This window comes from Cetorhinus maximus, chromosome 14 (genome assembly GCF_964194155.1).
Source record: "Cetorhinus maximus chromosome 14, sCetMax3.hap1.1, whole genome shotgun sequence".
NCBI classification, from domain to species: domain Eukaryota; kingdom Metazoa; phylum Chordata; class Chondrichthyes; order Lamniformes; family Cetorhinidae; genus Cetorhinus; species Cetorhinus maximus.
Window position 1 is genome coordinate 83262113 of NC_135892.1, and position 22731 is coordinate 83284843.

Below are 22731 nucleotides of genomic sequence, written 5' to 3' on the forward strand. Positions count from 1 at the left end.
GGCCGCTTCACGCATGCCGGAGAGTGTTGGCCACTACTTGGATAGCCAGTGTGTAGTGCACTTAATGGCTGTCCAAAACCCCACCCACCTACGCCCCACTCCACCTGACCAATTGGTGACAGCTTCAAGCAATAGACTGCATGCTCTGCTCTCAGTTCAGGCCCAGGAATTCTCCTAACCCGCACTGCATGGCTGCGCTGTTAGCTTGAACCATGATGGATACTGGTCCAAATCTTAATAAAGACATTGCAAGGGGCTCTGAGCACCTCCACCAGTGACTGCGCCATGGCCAAGGGGATTCTACAACTTGCCCAGTCGGCCAATTGTTCTGCTGCCCCCTAAAATGCACATTAATTTGCAGTCTGCACCCAAGGGGTGAAAAGTTCTGGAGCATTTGGTGGCACTTTCATGCTTTTGCACTGCTTGAGTGGACAGAAATGCTTTCGAGGCCCAACTTCAAGCATGTCAATGGAGCTGCAGCTGAACAGTCTCGGCTGTGGAAGAATGTTTACTTTTTTTGACAAGTTTCTCCAAGTGCGTGACCGCTTCCCTCACCCTTTTTGCACACCCCCACCCCTCACCACCCATCCCCCAACATGTGCTTGTGTACTTCCATCAGTCTGTGCTGCCTTGCCCCCAACTGGCCCCCACCCACACTGAAGCCCTTGCCTCAGCACCACACTGAAAGCCAGGGAAAAAGCAACTTGCCTGTGCCCCCATCCCCGAATGTGTGACACCTCTTCCTTAATGTCCTACGGGCAATCCTCAGGAGCACTGCGCAAGATTGTGTGCACTCACCTCTGATTTCCCCTCGAAGCTCAGCTCGCCTTTTGAAGCCATGCCAATGTGGGACTTAAAATTTGACATGCGGTGGGGCGGGGGGGGGGGGTTGATTCCAGCATGCGAGCACAATAATGAGATGCAAATGCATTAAATTTAAGTTCCCGATGTTGGACGGCGGGAAACGCTGCCCACCATTGTCGAGGATATACGTCGCCAGGAAACGCGACTAGGGCCATCTCGCGATATTTTCCACTTACGCTGCCAAACACACCCACCGCAAACGAGAGCAAAGATTCCAGCTAATACCTTTGTTCTTTCCAATATTTAGTTGGAGAAAATTTCAGATCACCCAGAACTGGATGTTGGACAAGCAGTGTGACAATCTGATAGTCTGAGAGAAAAGAAAACAGGGGATGAAAAAATAGTACAAAGAGAGACAGAACGAAACATAATCAGAATGAAACATGAGAGATAAGACTGGGGAGAACAAGAGTCAGATAAGGAGTTGAAATGAATACCAGTGAAACAGGTAGGGAGGAAAGAGAGGTTGAGAATAAAAAAAGGGAAAAAGTGGTCTAAATATCAGAAGATATACTTTTAAATCAACAAATTCATAGTAAGACTGCAGATATATAAGGATTCAATTTGTGGTGAACATCTGTCAAATATAAAAGAATTTGACCAGGTTGAGTCTATATCTATATATGATCTTATCAGTGATGACTACATCCTGGGATATTTCATCCATATGCTCCCTGCTGCAATCTTACTTTCACTCCACAGTGAGGTAGACACTGGCATGCAGAAAAAGCATGAAGCTCAGCAGCTTCTTGGTAGCAGGATTAAGGGTTAGTTCGGGTGGAAGATCTAGATGACTAATTACAATGCTGGAGGAGGGGATGGCTACATTCACATGGATTTCAATCTTGTTAAACTATGACTTTTACTACTTCACAGTGTACACATGCTACAGAAGAATTTGTTTGCATAAATTCTCAATGGGCTCTTATGCGTGACAGAACTAATAATGAAACTGCAAGATGTGACCGATAACTGTTCACACAATATTCCTATTCGTAATCGCATAAAGGGTTTGTGTTTGCAGTTTCAGATATCAAATTATTAAGGTTGAAAAATGAAATAAAGCAATTTAGTTTTTACTGTAATTCACGTAAGTATTAACTAGACATCAGGTCATGCGCAATGATCCCCAATTTGCAAGATGCTATTTTAATTCTGCTTTGGACTGCGACACAACAATGGATCAGATTTTGATGCCAAAGTTAAGGTGATTTTAATTCACATACTATTGTTAATGTGTAAATCGTCCAGCAGCTCATGGCAAAGAAGACACATCCTGTGAATTGTGAATCACCACAAGTTATTAGATGGTTTGCACCACTCGGCCGATGACCTTGCAGAAACGACAGCTCACACTCAATATCCCAGTGAGTTTCAAGAAATTATTGCATTTGCGCATTAATTGTCAATTAAACTCACCACAGGAAGTTAGGGCTCATACTTAACAGAATTAGCATCTTCTTAATGGTGAGATTTATGTTCCTGCGATGTTACTCAACCCAAAAAAGGGAACAATTGCAGCACAAAAGAACTTAGAGCCAAAGGGTGAGGGAAAGCTAACTAACTAGGCATGTCACCTGCTCCTGCAAAGTCTGGGACAATATGAAGTCAGATATAAATAAGATACAGATGAGGGTAATGGGATATTTTCCAGATGTGCAGTAGTCAGTGCATTTCAGAAAGGTGACAATCACATCCTCCTTTTCCTTTTTCCACATATCATCAGTATTTTCCATACTGCGGCAGTGAAGGAGATCAGGAATTCAGTGGAGTGACATTTGAATCAGCATTGCTACAGTCCAGCATTTTACAGTTGTTGCACTTAGTGTGGCCCTGCTTCCCTCATTCAATTTATCCCTGAATTTCTGAAGTCCCAACTCTACCACCGACAATGCAGCAAAGTTGCAGCAGAGGATATTGTGCTCCTATGAATCACCCTGGAATGTTTCACATTTCAAAGATATTTGACGAATGCAAGCTACTGCTGCTGTTGTTGTTGTTGTTGATGTTGACCCTGTCGCAGATTCCTGGGACAGAATTATTTGCATGAGCAGGGCTGATGGCCCACATCTGCCCTGGAGACACTGCAGGAGTCCCTGCCCAAAGAAGTGGTGCCACTCTGATTTCAGGAGACCAGCCCCTTCGCAGCCTGAGAAATCACAGAAAACATTGGTAACATTAGATCAGCAATTCGTTCAAGGATCTATCACAATTCTTTCTGGAGGCGTGTGACTTCTGCCAGGCCTAATTTGGATGTAGCATGCAAAGCTCCTGGATAGACCAAGGACACTCCCAGGCTTGCCCTCAATGTCTCTCAAAGACGTGTGGATCCGGTCAATGTCCCAATTCCACCCTCCCACCCCCACCCGCAAACCCCTGCCCCCATGTGTTGCATGTTGTGCGGCGCATAAAACCCAATAGCTCCAGGTTCTTCCCCAATTTCCAGCTCCTCAACAACCCAGCCACTTTGCATCCACACCCACAGAAATTCCAGCACCCTTGTATTTAAAACCATTTCAACTTCCAACTATGGATTTCAAATCGAGTTTAAATTTAAAGCGACAGAAAACTATTCAAGATCTGTGTATTAACTGCACATTAACTGTATCTAATGAGTTTTGGAGCACAGGCTTAAAATTCTTAAATCAGCTTTCTCAGTGCATTCTTACAATGATGTGCTAGCTAGCTGCTATAATTTCCACAGAGTTGTTCGGCCTGCACATATTATGCAGCCTTGCAGAGTGCAGAGAACCAGTGTTGCAAAGAGCATCTCAGTACCGTATCAACACAGAGGCCATTTCACATGTATCAGGTTCCTGAAAACCACATGACTGACAGGAGTCACACCCCACTGCATGTAAACCACAGCTCATCAGACCACATGCGTGGTAAAGCAAATACAATGATTGATCAGTTCACTCACCATTACGTGTCAAAAAACCTTTCTGTACATTGAAACCTTCTCAGAAGAGTTATTAATTTTGGTAAAAACTTTATAATTCCCTGGGTAAACTTTGCATATGCATGACATTTGGTGGGAAGTATATAGCGTGCACAGGCCTAGTTTCCTCAGATGGAGTTGTCTCCATTTTATCATGAAATGTTTTAACACCAGTTATTGTTTTTAAGTCTGAATCCAAATGAATAAAATTACTGAGAAAACAAAAAGAAACCAAATAAAGAAATAAATTTAAAAATACAGACTTCTGCTCTTTGAATCTGATTAAAATATTTAGATGAGATGGGTATAGAATGACAGACAACTTGATTTGGAGTTAAAAACAGTTGTTCAAATAGCTCATTCTAACTGCTTTCCTCATCATTGTTATCACATACACAGTAGCTGCAGGAAATACAAGTTTGGAAAAATTCATAAAATAGTAAACAAAGTTTCTCCAGTTACTTTAGTTGTGCGGGGCACAGACCAGTAAGGTTCTTAATTCAATCCTCATTCTATACTAAGATGATTGGCCTCAACTGTTGCAGTGATCGAGATGCGATGGTGATCGTCAGTAGCCAAGATAAGGAAGGGTCTCCTGATTGCTGACCAATAATCACTGCTCAAAGTTGCCCCTTTGTTGGTATTGAGTGAGGACAGGATTGACTTGATTGTGATGCCCTTCAATACCATTAGCTGGTCCATGGTCACACGTAAAGAACTGTCATTAGAATGATAAACAGAAGAGGCAGCATGCTATAGACTAAGTTGATCAATCATACAACCAACAGATCCAATCAAAGCTCTGCAGTCTTGTTATATCCAGTTATGAATGCTGCTGGACAATTAAACAACTGATGAGAGGAGTCTCCATGAACATCACCATCCTCAATGATAGCAGAGCCCAGCACATGAGTGCAAAAGCCAGCAGGGCTGAGTGAATAACTCATCTCAACCTCGTCCTAAGATCCACAAAGTCACAGCCGCCAATTTTCATCCAATTTGATTTACTCCACAGGATATCAAGAAATGGCTGAGTGCAATGAATACAATAAAGTCTATGTGTCCCGACAAGATCCAGGCTCTAGTGATGAAGACTTGTTTTCCAGAACTAGCCGTGTCCCCACACCAGCCAAGCTGTTTCTGCGTAACTACACCACTGGCATCCACCCAACAAAGTAAAAAATTGTTCATATTTGTCCTGTTCCCAAAAGCAGAACAAATCCAAACCAGCCATATTACCTCCCCATCACTCTATTCTCAATCATCAGTAAAGTGGAAGATGTCACAACAGCACTATAAGCAGCACTTAGTCACCAGTAACCTGCTCACCGATGCTTAGTTTGGGTTCCACCAGAGCTACTGGGCTCCAAACTTCATTACAGCCTTGGTCGAAACATGAACAGAAGAACGAAATTCCATAGGTAAAGTAAGAATGACTTCCCTTGACATCAATACAGCATTTGACATAAGTGCAGCATTAAGGAGCACTAGTGTTATAGAGTTGATCTTCCAGACAACTTTTCTTAGTGGAAACATTTAACTTTATTTACTAGTCAGCAGCAACAACTACACGTGTGAATCAAACTCGATAACTAAAGAAGTACTCTCCTGTAGAGGTTCCCTGCGCTGTTAACACATTGGTTTACACAGATCATGTGATCTTACAACACAGGATTATTCTTAAAGCTACAGTCCTACATTTCCCAAAACTATAATTACTGCAACTAGTAAAATTGAATTCAGTGAGAATCACGGGAAAACTCTCCACTCATTTGAGTCATACCTGCACAAAGGAAGATGGCTGTGGCTGTTGGACCAATTTTTACAGCCCCAGGACATCGCTGCAGTAGTTCCTCAGAGTAGTGTTCTCGGCTCAACCATCTTCAGCTGCTTCATCAATGACCTTCCCTCCATAAGGTCAGAAATGGCGATGTTCACTGATCATTACACAGCGTTTTGTTCCATTTGCAACTCCTCAGATACTGAAGCTGTCCATGCCAATATGCAGCAAGACCTGGACAACATTCAGACTTAGGCTGATAAGTGGCAGGTAATATTCAAGCCACACAAATGCCAGGCCACAGCCATATCCAACAAGAGAGAATCTAACCATCTCCCTTTGACATTCAACATCACCTAATTCCCCACCATCAACATCCTGGGGGTTAACATTGACCAAAAACTTAACTGGACCAGCCATATAAATACTGTAGCCACAAGAACAGGTAAGAGGCTGAGTATTTTGCTATGAGGACTCACTTCCTGTCTTCCCAAAGCCTGTCCACCATTCACAAGGAACAAGTCCACTTGCCTGGATGAGTGCAGCCCCAAGAAGTTTTATACCATCAAAGACAACGCACTTTGCTTGATTGACACCCCACCAACCACCTTAAACATTCACTTCTTCCAACACTGGCTCATAGTGGCAATAGTGTGAACCATCAACTAGATGTACTCTAGTAACTCACCAAGGCTTCTTCAAGAGCATCTCCTAAATCCTAGAAGGACAAGGGCAGCAGGCACATGGAAACACCATCACCAGCAAGTTTCCGTCCAACTCACTCACCATTCTGATCTGGAAGTATATAACCATTCCTTCATTGTCATTAGATCAAAATTCTGGAACTCTTTCCCTAATCGCACTGTGGATGTATCTTCACCATACAGATTGCAGCGGTTTAAGAAGGTAACTTGGCGCCATCATCTCAGTTAGGGATGGGCAATCAGCAATGTCCACATCCCACACTTCAAATTTACCTATAGTTCAGCATCATGCAGAGAGATCTCAAAATGGCTAGCTTGGGAAGTAGAACATTTTGGACCTTTGCAGTAAGTGATGTTAAGTTTGAGGTTGGGTTTAAGATGGAGAGAGTAGAGAAAGCTCTTGCCCGTGCCTGGGAATACTTGACCTGTACATGGAGTAGCAAATGTGGAAAAGCATTCCGCGCTCCAACACTGATTAACCATATTGAATGCTCTGATTTGCAGTCACACCAACTGCCAGGGAGCAGAGTAGCGTCTTAAGTGAGAGATGAGCAAACATGACACCTGGGCTTAAAGGGTTTAATTACGAGAACCATTTCCATCAACTTGCCTTGTATTTGCTTGAGTTTTGAAGACTGAGGGAGGATTTAATTATTGATCATATTATTGATAAGATGTTCAATAGGGTAGGTACAGAAAAACTATTTACTCTGGAAGAAGAATCCAGAGTGCATAATCTTAAAATTAGAGCTGGGCAATTTAAGAGTGAAATCAGGAATAACTTTTTCCCACAAATCTGGAATTCCTTTTCCCAAAAGGCTGTGTTGGCCAACCGAACGCTAACTGCACACCTTCCTATGTTCTCATCAATTGTTGCTTGCAATCAATAACGGGGAGATACTGATGTAAGAATAATCAGTGATGGTTTATTGAGACATAGGTCAGAGCAGCAGATCAAACGTGCTCACTCAGGTAGCTCCAGAACTAGACTCCCAGTTCCCAGTTGCCTGCGCTGTACAATGATTCATCAGTGCTGTCACATGATCAGTACACTTGCATTCTCTTAAAGGGACAGGTCACCTCATTTTACCATGCTGTTTTTGCTAGGCTAATTCAACATTTTCAAGGCTGAGGTCAACAGATTTCTATTAGGTAACCGCCTCAAGGGATGTGGGTCAAAGGTGGGAAATGGAGTTGAGGTACAGATCAGCCCCGAACAGGCTTGTGGGGCTGAATGGCTAACTCCCATTCTTATTTTCTTAAATCCAATTTATGGAACTTACCTCATGGCTCAGTTAAGTTTTAAAAATAGGTTTGTAATTGTGTTATGTCAACCAGAAAGCCCCAGGATCAATTTCTGGCCTGAGCTCCATTATCTGATCATGTTTGGGACTGGAATAGCTATGTCACAATTGTTTTCAGTGTTCTGGGTTCGGCAGAAGAAAATTAGCCTGAATTCTCTCAGCTGACTGCTCTACAATAACCCTACTGAGAAATGCACTGTGTGGGCAGTGGGTAAGGACAGGATTGACTTCAGCTGTGATCCTGTTGTTATAGAATAGCTGGCCAACCTCACTATCTCAGGTCACACATAGAGGATATCTATTTGGTTAAGGTATCTGAGGGCATGTGTAAACCATACCCATTCAGGGGTCAATGCCTTTAGGTGATGAGTAATAGAAAATGTTAACAGACAAAAGCATAATTGAAAGAAAATACTGTTGGCCAACAGTATAAAGCTAATCAGAATTCAGCAACAACTGGCAGGGAAACTTTAAATGACAATATTATTGGCAATATTATCTTAATGAGTTCATTTCAAACAGATTACATCCTTTGCTAAAGTAACAGGCTGGGGGACATAGTATGAACAGAGTGGCTATTTGTGAATATTACCAGAGATGAATCGCCAACTTTTTTCAGTGCACATGTCATATCAAATAATGTGAGAAAAGGGGAAAAAGATAACATTTTCAAATCTAACCTGAAGGAAAGCATTTTGCATAACACCGTGTACAATATTGCATAGGCCTGACCTTTTTATCTTACATCTAACTCTGACTTGAAAGTGCCATTTAGTCATTGCCAAAGTAAGACACAGGTACAAAGAGTACTTTCCTTCCTGTGCTCTTTATTTTGCTTTTTATTTCATTTCAATGTAGGCTGCCGGGCTGCAGACGTTATATTCTGCTTTTACGTGCTGCCTTGTTTAATATTGTTTCTCCGTCCTCTGCTTTGCATATGATGTCAAGTCCTTCAAGATTTTACACCCATTACGTCTTGAAGTGTTTTCAATCAAGAAATTGTTGTTCTCCATTAGATAACATCAGCAAAAGTGATGCTATTCTGTCATCATGCAGAATGCTGGTAAATAGAATTAAAAACTTCCATCCCCTGTTTCTGTTCAAAATATTCTTACTTAAATAAAACCTTGTTTATTGTTCCTTTTATTTGTGACATAATTGCTACAGTTCTTCAAATACCAGTGGTGTATTTGTGTGTCTTGAAGAGAACTCTAAAAACTCTCCTGTAAATACAGAATCACAGAATTGTTGCAGCACAGAAGGAGGCCATTCAGCCCATTGCGTTTGCACTGGCTCTCTGAATGAGCAGTTCACTGAGTGCCATTCTCCTGCTTTCTCCCTGTAACCCTGTACACGGCTTCTTTTAAAATAATCATCTAATTCCCCCTTGATTGCCTCGATTGAACCTGCCTCCACCACACTCTCAGGCAACACATTCCAAACCCTAACCACTCACTGCGTGAAGAAGTTCATTCTGTTGAAGAGTCATATGGACTCGAGGCATTGGCTGTGTTCCTCTCCGCAGATGCTGTCAGACCTGCTGAGTTTTTCCAGGTATTTCTGTTTTTGTTTTGGATTTCCAGCATCCGCAGTTCATTCTCATGTCACTTTTGCTTCTATTACCAATTACCTTAAATCAGTGCCCCCTGGTTTTTGATCCTCCCACCCAGAACTAAAGAATTTCTATTAACTTTAAGAGTCTTGGGGAGTTTTGTTGGGGTTGGGAGGGTGGTGGGGGTGGGGGACTGGGGGTCAGTGAAAACCAGTTCAAAACCTACTAACAAATTTAAGGGAACAGGCCAGCAGGAGTTTGCTTACCATCTAAGGGATCTAGAAATGAATTAACATCAGTCTAGAGACGACATTAAATAAAAGGGGCTTCATCAATCATGTGTTCTCAATCAGGTAATGTAATTCTTATCTCTCACGCTCTTGAAGTTAGTATTTCAGCCCAGCCAGTTATTGAAACTCATTGTTAATTAACAGAAGCACAGAAAACGAATAGCAGAGTTAATGTTACATTCTTGGTGATATTTTGATATTGAGCAAAAGAAAAAGTTGGGGTCCTTCAAGTAACCCTCAATCTTTAAGCCACAAACTGAGAGGCTAGAAGCCCTGAGCACATAAACAGTTAAACATGTGGTACTTTCAAAAAAACTTCTTTGCCAGATGAACAGGATTGAACATTCAAACATTTTTTTTTAAATATACACAATGACACAATAAGTACCATCTGGAACAGTCTTACATTACACTGGCTCATAAACCACACCGTTCTACTGCTTGACATAAATTGATCAATTAAAGCAGGTACTCAATCATGTAGGCAGCTTACAGTAAACCACCACTAACATTTACAGTTAACCTCCTTTATAATGCTAAAGTGACACATACAGAGTTGCTCGCCACCATTTTCCCACTCCACTCTGCTTCCTTTTCCTCCGCTTTCTTTGACAGACGTCTGATGCATATTTATAGTCACATTCCAATATAACTGCTAATCAAGGGAAAATCTCCGCTGAAAGCAACAAATGAACCAGATGGATACTCCGATGGACAGGCATTTCAAGTCAAAACAAGTCACTGAGGCAAGATAATTCTGCTCGCTGAAGAATTAGTCATTATTCGCATGTAATATCAATTGCACCCTGTGCAGGCCTTTCAAGCAGCTGTTGGTTCACTGATTTCTTGTGTTTCACAAGACTGCACCTGGCCAATCCACCGAGTGATAGCCCGGAGTGGACTTGCATTTAAACAGTTCTATCCGAATTAATATCAAGTCCAAGCTTAGCATAGTGGGAAGGTTTTCTCCACATACAACTGGGTAAACTTTGTGAGAGCCCTGCATTGCCAGTCAAGGTCTCACATGCAGCAGTAACAACAAGATAACAAGTAATATTTATATAGCACCTTTAATGAAATAAAATGTCCTAAGGCATTTCAAAGGAGTTTTATATTGCAAAATTAGACACTGAGCCACAAAAGGTGTTATTATGGAAAATGGCTAAAAGCTCAGTCAAAGAGGTAGGTTTTAAGGAGCATCTTAAAGGAAGAAAGCAAGGTAGAGAGGTGGAGAAGATTAGGAAGATAATTCCAGAGATTAGAATATTAGCACATTTCCAACCATTGAATCAATTGCCATCAAGTGACGGACAACTTGCCTTCTACCTTCTCTGTATGTTCTGGCTTCAATGAAGATCCTGATGGTGGTATGGGGCCTTGTAAAATTTACTCTTGACAGATGTGCAACAATTGTGCAAAATGTTCTTCATAAACATGTTTACAGCTTCATTACACATTGCCTACGGATGAAGTGTTACCTATTCATGCCTGTGCCTGTACATAACTCCTCCCTCCTCCAATTTTCTCTACTCTTCTACTGAAGGAACCAACACATGCTGGGGTGAAATTCCAGGGTTACTGCAGTCATTTGGTATCTCATCAGTTTTTCACAAATAACCTCAGTGCTCAGTGAGTGTTATCAGTTTATATCACTGGTGTGCCCCAAGGATCTAATCTCCTCCAGCCCTACAACCTCCAATTCCAGAACACAAGGCCTATCCATATTCCTGTTAATCCATTTCTGGCCTTTTGAGAATCCACAATTTTAATCGCTGTACCATTGGTGGCCATGCATTCATCTGCCTAGGCCTTATGTTCTGAAATTTCCACCCCCCCACTCTAAACCTCTCCAACACTTTGCCTCTCTAATTCTCTTCAAGGTGTTCCCACCTCCTTCCTATCTCCTTTAGTAAGCTTTTGGTCATCTGTTCTAATATCTCCTTTCATAACCTGGCATCAAATTTTGTTTGATAACTCTCCCGTGAAGCACTTTGGGATGCTTGACCACATTGATGGTGCCACATATGTTGTTGCTGTCATTGAAACACAAGGGACAACAGAGTTGAACTGATCATATTTTCCCCTGGTTGGCCTCTACATATGAAAACTTTCCTGCATAAGTATTCAGGAATGGGATTTTTTTCCATCATTCACAGGATGTGGGCTTTGCTGGCTGGGCCAGCATTTATTGTCCATCCCTAATTTCTCTTGAGAAGGTGGTGGTGAGCTGCCTTCTTGAACTGCTGCAGTCCAGGTGGTGTAGGTACACCCACAGTGCTGTTAGGGAGGGAGTTCCAGGGTTTTGACCCAGCGACATTGAAGGAAGGGCAATATATTTCCAAGTCAGCATGGTAAGCAACTTGGAGAGGAACTTCCAGGTGGTGGTGTTCCCATCTATCTGCTGCCCTTGTCCTTCTAGATAGTAGTGGTCATGGAAACCATGGCTAATGCTCCTCCCACCTTTCCTAGCCTACAGGCACCGAGATGGATTGGATTCCCTTGCTCTGGTAAAGCTTAGTTAACTGTGCACAGATTTTAAATCAAAACTGGCATCTCCAAACATACTGACCGAACCATCGGAAGAACCAATGCTGACAATTTTCATCATTTTATATAGATATATACATATTAAATAGGTCATAAAACTTCAGATTAATCTATCGCAGATTATATCATGATAATGATACAGTATTAACATTAATAAAGTTAATATTTTAAAATACTATTGTGAGAACTATAATATATATCCTAAAATATTTCCATTTGACTTCAATAAAAATGAACATTGGGAAAGATGTAAAACGGGGTGTTGAATTGCTACACTAACACACAAAGTCAAAATCTTACCAACTGCATCTTGAAAATTATGATTGTTTAATAGACGACTCAGTTAGAGAGCGATTGTGGAAAGGAAACATTTTGATCTTTCATTGGAGAGTATTTCAGCCTGATGAGGGCTGTGCTTTTTAAAAATTTTCTATGTTCAGTTTGTTTTATATACCTGTGTTTTTGCTTGTATTCCAGTGGCCACTGGCAATGAGGCAGGAAACCATTGAATAATGGGGTTCTTGGAGTTAGTACAACATATATAGCCTAAAAGAGGAGGAAGGTGGGTCACTGAATAGTATGGTTCTTAGCATCAACAATGTATGTTGAGCCAAAGGGGAGAATTGGATTTTCCACCTAGTTACATTATTTCTAACAATGTATTAAAAATGAATAAAATTGAATTAATTAAATATAGCCATACACTCTTTTCTTATGGTTTATGTCCTCTGAACTCTTCATCCAGAGTCGCTACTCACACCCTTTGTTCTGTTTTCACACACTCTCTTTCTTTCATCTGTTTCCGTAACATTTTATCCAGGTTTTCCAGCAGTTCTGACCTCAAGCTTTCCCAGCTTTAATCGCTGAAATACCATAACACATCTGACTTGCATTTCCTGCAAAATCGCAACTGTCTTGGACTTGCTTAATGAGAAAGTGTCTCATTCTGAACAGCTAAGCCTGTTTTCTGACAGAAATGACTGTATGAAGCCAATAAAACAGCTGGAACTGTGTGACCTACCATTACAGCATACCTTCAGATTGGATTCGAGGACAAAACTAATTGCTGTAATCCCCTGTGTTCTAATGAAACACGTCTGTATCAAATGGGCAAGCAGAGAAATGCCAGCTTCTTCCATTTACTAGGAATTTAATGATGGCAGAAATATTTTAATTTTCTTCCTTGACCTTTCCCTTCTCAAATTAGTGACCCATACTGAGTTACAGATGCACAGGAGGCCTCCAGCACTTTGCCCAGAGGGCCAGCCTTCAAGTACATCAAAATCTGGAGTGTTACCATAAGACCATCAGACGTAGGTGCAGAAGTAGGCCATTCGGCCCAGTGAGCCTGCTCCACCATTTAATGAGATCAAGGCTGATATGATAATCCTCAACTCCACTTTCCTGCCTTTTCCCCATAACCCTTGAACCCCTTACTGATAAAAATCTGTCTACCTCAGCCTTGAATATACTTAACGACCAAGCCTCTACAGCTCTCTGTGGTAAAATTCCACAGATTGACTACCCTCTGAGAGAAGAAATTCCTCCTCATCTCTGTTTTAAATGTGCACCCCATTACTCTGAGATTATGCCCTCTGGTCCTAGGCACTCCCACAAGGGGAAACAACCTCTCAGCATCTATCCTGTCAAGTCCCCTAAGAATATGTTTCAATAAGGTTGCCTCTCATTCTTCTAAATTCCAATGAGTACAGGCCCAACCTACTCAACCTCTCCTCATAAGAAAATCCATCCATACTCGGGATCAACCTAGTGAACCTTCTCTGGGCTGCCTCTAATGCCAGTATATCTTTCCTTAGATAAGGGGACCAAAACTGTTCACAGCATTCTAGGTGTGATCTAATTGGTGCCTTGCATAGTTTTAGAAAGACTTCACTTTTTTATACTCCATTCCCTTTGAAATAAAGGCCAACATTCCATTTGCCTTCCCTGTTACCTGCTGAACTTGTATGTTGGTTTTTTGGAATTCATGCACATGGACTCCCAAATCCCTCTGTGCTGCAGCTTTCTGCAGTCTTTCTCCATTTAAATAATATTCAGCTCTTCTATTCTTCTTGCCAAAGTGCATAACCTTACATTTTCCCACATTATATTCCATCTGCCAAGGTTTTGCCCACTCATTTAACCTGTCTATATCCATCTGTGGACTCTTTGTGTCATCCTCACCACTTGCCTTCCCACCTATTTTTGTGTCATTCACAAATTTGGTGAAAGTACATTCACTTCCCTCATCTAAGTCATTAATATATATTGTAAATAATTTGAGGCCCCAGCACCGATCCTTGTGTAGCTCCACTAGTTACAGGTTGCCATCCCGAAAATGCTCCCCTTAACCCAACTCTCTGTCTTCTATTAGTTAGCCAATCCTCTATCCATGCTAATATACTACCCCAACACCATGGGCTCTTATCTTATTAAGTAGCCTTATGTGCGGTACCTTATCGAATGCCTTTTGGAAACATGATATTTAACCACACAGGGCATCGCAACCTGGTCCATACCTGTTCTCACCATATAAATGTACCCAGAACAGGAATTATTGGATAGCAATTAGGAACATGAATCATGTCAGTCAAGCACAGGAGCATTTGCCAAGGGAATCTTTAGGGCAATTATTGCATTCCTTCTTGGCTGATTGGTTAATATGGCTTTACACAGGTGGTTCTGAAACAGTGTGATGTCAAAAGTGGGGCAGATCACCTCCAGAGGGTGTCTGAATTTGTGAGGAACTCAAATCTGGTCCAAATTCCAGTGGGGTTGATGAGTGAGGGAACTCTTCCCTCCAAAGACTGTTTTGGGCATTCCTGTGGTATCTGCGGATATGGCATTACTCTTTCCTTAGGCCCGTGATGGAAAACACAAAAGTCGATAGCTTGCATAAGGCCCACCATGAGCCTAATAAACATCCCAGAATTGCTAAACAGAAAGATAATGGATAACCTCTTCACTCTGCTTCATTTTGTCCCTGTGGGCAAAAGACAATTTTTAAAATCTTCAAACTTTAAAGGGGACCTCTTGTTGCCTCCAGTTCAGTAGCGGGCCTTCCCCGGGATCAAGGACCCCAGGAGTGGAAGTAGCACCAAGTGCTGCCAGCCAATCAGAAGCCAGCAGTTCTTCATTGTTTGGCAGTGCTACCATGGAAGTGGTAATTGCTGCCAGTAATGCACCAACTCGAGGCCCAGGATTGCCAAAGGACCCAGGCCACAGGTGAGTAATGGTGGGAGGGGGATCACAGGGGGGATGAGAGTACAGTAGTAGGGAAGGGGAAGAGGGGGTGTTCGCAGCAAGATCAGGAGGTTGGCTCTCAGTGCCCCCCACCCCCCTACTTCCCAATGCCAGATCCCTCGACAGAAATCTGCAAGCAACCCAACAGTGTTTACTTTTCGAGCTTCCCACATAGCGAGTCCCCCACCTGCCATTGGGTGAATACCAGTGGTGCTGTGATGAAGCCCTTAAGTGGGCATTATTTGCCCACTTAAGAGCCTCATTGACAGTTGAGTGGGAAGGCCGCCCAAAAGCCTTCTTGCCACAGGCTTAATTGGGCAGAGGTGGGAAGGAGGCAGAGTCCCCACCTGCCACCCTCTCACCCAATTAAATGCCTCCACACTACCAAACTCACCACGGGGGAGGGCATTAAGTTCCAGCCTGAGCCCATACCCACAGGCGAGATATTCTTCCATCACCAGCACTTGTCGACATGTTGTGGGTGTATTGTATGTAATTGTCCATTCTGAATTGAAGGCAGATGGGGCACTTTTCAATGACACAGTCTCCAAAAAACAACTAATGAAAAATACATTTGCTTCTGCAAGGGCTCAGTAGCTAAATACACCCTCTGCTCTGGTATATGATCTATTGAGATCAGGACGTGCAGAGCTACTGTCTTTCCTCTTGCTGATCCAAACAGCTTCAGCTCTTACCTAGAATTATATAGAATTACATAGGATAAATGACACAGAAAAGGTCATGCAGCCTAATCAGTCCATGTCGGTGTTTATGCTTCACTTGAGCCTCCTCCCGTCTTTGCTCATCTAAATTTATCACTGTAACTCTCTATTCCCTTCTCCCTTATATGCTTGTCTAACTTCCTCTTAAATGCATCTATACTATTCATTTCACCTACCACTGTGGTAGTGAGTTTCACATTCTCAACACTCTTTGCATAAAGTTTCTTCTGAATTCCCTTTTCGATTTCTTGGTAACTATCTTATTTTGATGCCTCTAGTCATGCTTTTCCCCACAAGAGGAAACATCCTCTCTGTATCCACTCTATCAAAACCTTTCATAATTTTAAAGACCTCTATCCCTTAGCCTTTTTTCGAGAGAAAAGAGACCCAGCCTGTCTATCCTTTCCTGCTATGTATGCTCACGCATTTCTGGTATCATCCTTGTAAATCCTCTCCGCACCCTCTCCAGTGCTTCTATATCCTTTTGATAATATGGTGACCAGAACTGCACGCAGTACTCTAAGTGTGGTTTAACCAAGGTATAGAACAGGTTTAGCATAAATTTCCTACTTTTCAATTGTATCCCTCCAGAATTAAAGACTAGCAGTGGTTTTGCTTTTTATTGGCCTTAGTAAACTGTGGTGCAACTTTTAATGATTGATGTATTTGTGTTCTGAGATCCCTTTGTTCCTCTAACCCACCTAGACTTGCACCTTCCAAGTAATAAGTGACTTCCCTACTCCTTCTTCCAAAATGTACTCCCTCACATTTATCTGTACCCCACTCCTGCTCTTAGTGTTCCTGGGCTAGGGAGGTGGGAGAAAAATCAACATGGTTCCTGTTCATATTTTCTATCCAGTGATCTTTACTGAAAAATGCACAAGTATGGACATCAGATGAAGACAGAATCAGGTTCTCCAGTTGGCTGGGCTATCATCACTCACTTTTGGAAAGGGTGTCTTGGGTGAGACTCCTTCTGTTGCCATCACCCCAACATTATCACCATCACTCAGAGAGGAGCAGAGAAAGTAAGATACATTAAATAAAAACAAGTTCAAGCCAATAAAAGGAAAAAAATCAATCCTCTCCAGTACATGAATGAACACCTTGTGTTGTGCTTTCTTGTTTATTCAGTTCACACAATCCCATTACTGCTCAGTGTGCAATGGAACTTCTCCATTTATTATTCCATTGAAAGGTTGTATAAAGTGAGCTAAGCAAAGTCTTAAGCAGTTAGCAGTTTTAGTTCTCCCTTCTCTAAGTAGCATTAAAAGCAAAATAAAATCAAATGCTCTTATTTTGTCATTGCTACTGCAGTTGCACTAGCAAATTAGCAGTAAAATTCAAGCCTTTAGATATTAGCCCAGGTACTATTGCTACTATAAACCCAATACAAGGAACTGCAAATTAAAGCGTGTTCAAAGGGCTGTTGTTCCTCACTGCCCTGTGTTTTGCAAGAGCAGATTTTACATCAAATATTTCTCACTAAAGAACTGTAATTGATATTGTGCCAATGATAGACAAGCATAATAGCTTCAGAAGGATTACAGTGTTGGCCAATTGTTTGCATTTAAAATCAGAGTTCCCAACTATGTAGAAGCTGGTTTCGTTCTTCATACAAACATACTATTCACAATGAAATCCCTTAGAATTTCCTTTCAAGACGTTGCCAGTATTGTTAGCAGTGGGCATATGTGGTTGCAAGATAGTAGTTTAGAAAATGTCCCCAAATTTCCCTACCATGGGTACAAACAATAATATGGTTAACATGGTATACTGCTTGAATAGTTCACATAAAGATACAAACATACTTTCCACCTTATGAGTATATGCAAATTATACACAGACCAAGTTCAGAGCATTATAGCCCTTGTGAAAATGGGGACTGAATGAGATTTTTCTAAATGTATCCGCCGTGATATTGTTGAAGCAGAAAAGAAATAGAAACCGTCCCCTAATGGTTCAAGTGGTTAAGATGGAGTAGCTGAGTCATATAGGCCAGGAAGGCCTGTTTTGCCTCAGTTGGGGAGACCAGTTCACATTAATGGAATAAGCAGCTTTTCTGTTCCTTGTTATTCAGTTTATAACATGGGTGTTGTGGAACTTGGTGACAGGTTTCAAGTTTTTGCAAATTTCCATCTTACAGTCATTTTTCTATTACTCCTCCCCTTGTTTTGCAAACATTCTTGAGTAGGCATATGAAAATAAAAATCACAGAGAAAAACAAAAGTCCATATTAATTTAGATTAGAATAAAATAACATTTAGAAGATTAAGGAACGCTTTGATCAAAGTTTGCAAGATATTAAGGGGAACAGATAGGGTAGATAGAGATAAGCTATTTCCAGTGATGGGGGAGCCTTGGACGAGGGGGCATGGTCAAAAAATTAAAGCCATACCTTTCAGGATCAAAATTAAGAAACACTAATAAACACACAGGTAGCAAATTTGGAACTCTCTTCCACAAATGGAAATTGACGCAAAGTCAGTTGTACGTTTTAAATTAGGGATTGATAGATTTTTGTTATCCAAAGGTTTTAAGGGATATGAGAAAAAAGTAAGTTGATGGAGCTAGGTCACAGGTCAGCCATGACCTCATTGAATGGAAGAACAAGCTCAAGGGGCTAAATATCCTACTCCTGTTCTAATGTTCCCATGTTCACACAATCCAAGTTCAGCTTCTACTTGCTTACGGTATAAAAGTCACAATCATATAGTTCTCTATTCTGGATTTCTTAACTGAACCTACAGCTGCTAACTTTTATTCCTGGTAGCTTTATCAATGACACAATGAAGCATAATCAAGAAAGACTCAGGTTTGGTTCTGATAATCTTAACATCTGCAAGTTGCTGTTTTAAAATGATTGCAGTGTGTAATGCAATTTCTTTTAATAATGGTCTATTAAAGTCTAGTAGAATCCCTCCCTTGGGTATACTTAACACAGAACCAAGATAAATCTTGATCTAGCAATGTCTGACATTCCAGAAATCATTGCAAAAGGATTATCTGACCTGATTGGGTTTAAATACATGAATTTTCTCATTATGGAGAAGTTAATAGGCATCCCGCTCTCCCTTTTCACTGATGATATTTGTACAAGGTTTCAACGTGGACTTTCTAGAGTTGAGTTCTACAAGCCATATCTAAATTTGTATCAATTCAAGATGGTGTGTAGCACCATCCCGTTAGATAATTTTCACATTGAACTTCCTAAAAAAAAAACAGGTTCTAAAATTGCAGCACTCATTTACCAGAAGGAAAAGGATTTTTGTACTTTTAATTTTTTTTTTAAATGTTCTCCTAGCCATTGATCTTTACTGGGGATGACATTCCCTTGGGAACCACCTTAGTGACCATTTTTCATCAGTGAGCCTAGACAGTGAATGTCAATAGGTTATTCCGCACTGGGTGGCATCACAGTAAAACTCAATCTTGCCTTCACCTTGTTGATTTAGCCCAGTTGATAGCACCCTTGGCTGATGGGAAGATGTAGGTTTAAATCTCCTTCCAGGATTTAAATAGACAATTTGGGCTGACATGTAGATGTTGCACCGAGATGTTAGATGCTATCCTTTGGATGAGATGTAAATCTCCACCTATCCGCTTTAAGTGGATGTTGGCGATCCCTTGGCACTAACAGCATGTTGTCCTGACCAACATTATGATCCATAACTGATACCATTTGGTATTCATTTTGTTGTTCTGTTTTTGAGACACAAAATGACAACCCCATTTTACATTATGCTAGTAAATGTCATTAACTGTATGACTGTGAGACAGTCCAAATGTCATTTCATGTAGTGCCCTTAAGGTAGGCAAAGAGAAGAACCTTCTTCCTACCGATCTGGGCTAGATTTGAACCCAGGCCCCACCAGTGTGAAGTCAGTAACTACCCTAACCCTCAAATTGTATTTTCTGAAAACAAGAAGCTGAACTGCCTCTTCCATAATAGGAATCTGAGCAATTGGCAGTATAATGGAGCAATGCATTGGTGCTTTCATGGTAGGAAATGTTTGCAATCATGTCCGTGCCATTGGGTGAAAGCACCAATAAAGGCCAACTGCTCCTCATAGATGGGGTGAAAATCAGAGGGCACTTGCTATCTGGTTTCACACATGAAGAATGGTCACTTGGACAAGGTATTGAAGGTTAACTGGTGTCCTTGGAACCCTCCTTCAGGATGGAGTCAATGCCTTCAGAGGGGGAAGAGAGAAATGAGAGAAGTAAATAATGAAAGGATGAGGAACTCGAGGCGGAATCTTATGGAGGCAATGGAGGTCTCACCTGCCAGCTGGACAGCCAGCACGAGACCCGCATTGCAGCAGGCCTTTCCCTGGGATCAGGACTCCAGGGGTAGCGGTCCCGTCTGCTGAGAGCCCACAGCTCTTTTGCACAACAGTATCACCGGGTAGATGATGGCTGCTGCCAGAATGTCAGCCACCAGAGATCGCAGAGCAACCTTGGTCACAGGTAAGTAATGGTGGGAGGGGTTTTGCGAAGTGGGGGGTCACAGGATGGGAGGGTATAGGGGGGGTGCAGGCACACCGGCAGCAAGGGTGACTCTGAGTGGGCACCACCCTTCCTGATGCCACATCCCTTGATCGAGTGTCTTTGAACGATGCAATCGGTCCCTCGCCCCAGCCACCCCCCAAAGGACATCACGAGCTTCCTGTAAGGCGGTATGCCCACCCACATCTGGGTTAATACACACAGTATGAGGCCCTAAAGTGGTCATTAATTGGTAGCAGGGCTGGAAGGCCAACTACTGGCCTTACCACCCCGGACTTAATTGGGGTGGAGGCAGCAAGACGGTGAGGTGCCCATCCGCACCCTCCCACCCAATTAAAGAGAGGACAGGAGAGGAGAGGCCACTAGAGTGGACAGGAGATTCTGCCCTATGTATTTCAGAATGTGGCCATAAGAGAAGAGAACCTGAAGATTGTTGGTGAGTTTTAATGAAAAACCTCCTCTTAAATTTAGCCATCACTATTCCCTGCTAGGATAATAAGGCTAAAGTCTCCCAGCTGCACACTGTCATAAAGACTTAAGAGTGCAGCTGCATGGAATGCTGATGTTAGCAAGGCTGTCAGTGAGTTTACTTAACACTCATTTGTCTCAGTCTGTTTTAGATCATAAATGTGCATCACTTGTACAGCGCTGGTGGTAGAGTTTATATATATATTTGGCGTGCTGTTCGGTATAGTTGATATCCAGTAGCCAAGCAAATTCCTTTCTTATCAAGAGGATTTGACATTAGATGAACTTTTTTTTTAAATTTTGTGCCTTTCATTTTAAAATATAAAAAGAGTCTGGAGTTCTCCTAGCACATTTTCACATAATACATACGAATTATGCTACACATTCAGTGTAATGTATGTCATGTGGGCAATGAATTTATTAATCCACTGATGGTTGACAAATTATTCTGAGCTGTAATTAGTCTAATTCCTGTTCCCTGTCTAAGAAGGGCACCGACTGTCAACTGATCACAGTGACAGCAGTGACCTCAGGTCAGATTAACCTGTGGCTAAAAATGTTGGTGAGGTGACAAGAGGCATCTGATCATGGAGATTTCAATATAGTAGTTTTTGGTATACATTTATACCTAACCCCGCCTTTTTGAATATCTGACTGGAGGTTATACATCACCGCATGTCTCAGTCAATGATCCACCTTTTCCATGTGGGTTATTTATAGCAAAACTACTAGTATGGTCTGAATTGTTTATAGCTCTTTCATTAGTAGGCAGATCTAGGGTTGCCTCAGTAATTCAGTCAGTGTAGTCTAAGCTATTTAGAAGTTGCTGGCTATGAATCCAATGTTAAACTTAATTTATATTTGTGGGACAAATTTAATCTGAATACCCAGAAGGAAAGCCTTATTTGTAGAGGTTGGGTGGAGGGTTGGTGGACAGGTGAGCAGGGGAGTGAATTAAGTCGGGGAACATATTTGACCCTCTGAGGTACTTCCTGCAAAACAACATCATAAATGGTCACTGGGTCATCAGCAATTTAGCTTGCTGAAGAAGGAAACCAAAGAAGTTCAAGGTTGCACAGGCATTGTCATTAATATATATTTTTTAAATGTTTCTATCATATTTGCTTCACTGAAATAAGCTCTGAAAGATAGATTAAAAAGAGAGAGGGTTCTGAACCTGGTAAGGCCAAGCAAATTATAAGCATTGTGCGTATTAAAACTACCAAAGAGGTGAGCTCCATAGAACCTCTTTGCGTTAACGCTATGAGTCCCTCTGAAAGTTTCCCACATAATGTGGACGTCACTGCAATGAACGAGAAAACAAACATGCCTTTTACAGTGAAATATCCCATCCAGTCACATCTACTTACCCACACATTTACGGTCAATGTTTCTGAATAAAGTACATTTTCAGCATTACTCATCACAACCCTCTAACAACCATTGGGTAAGTACAAGATAGTCTCATGACGTGTTCAGAATTTATTCTTGAATGAAAGCTGATTTTTCCACCAGATATTGGCAAACAATCTAAAAGTCAAAATACGAGCATATTTTCAAAACACTGATAGTTGACATGATAAGACACACAGAGAAGTCAATTTTATTTCCCACAAAAGGTTTGACATACAAAAGTAGTAATGAACACCTACAAAACAGTTTCTGGTACCTGGAGGTGAAGAGTTAATAAGTATCCAATTCTAGTGGTTCAATACGAAGGGCACCAGCGGAAAAAAAAATGCTACCTACCCAAAAGAATGTTAAGACAGGCATTATGGAGGTGATTTTAACCTAATTCTCAAGACAG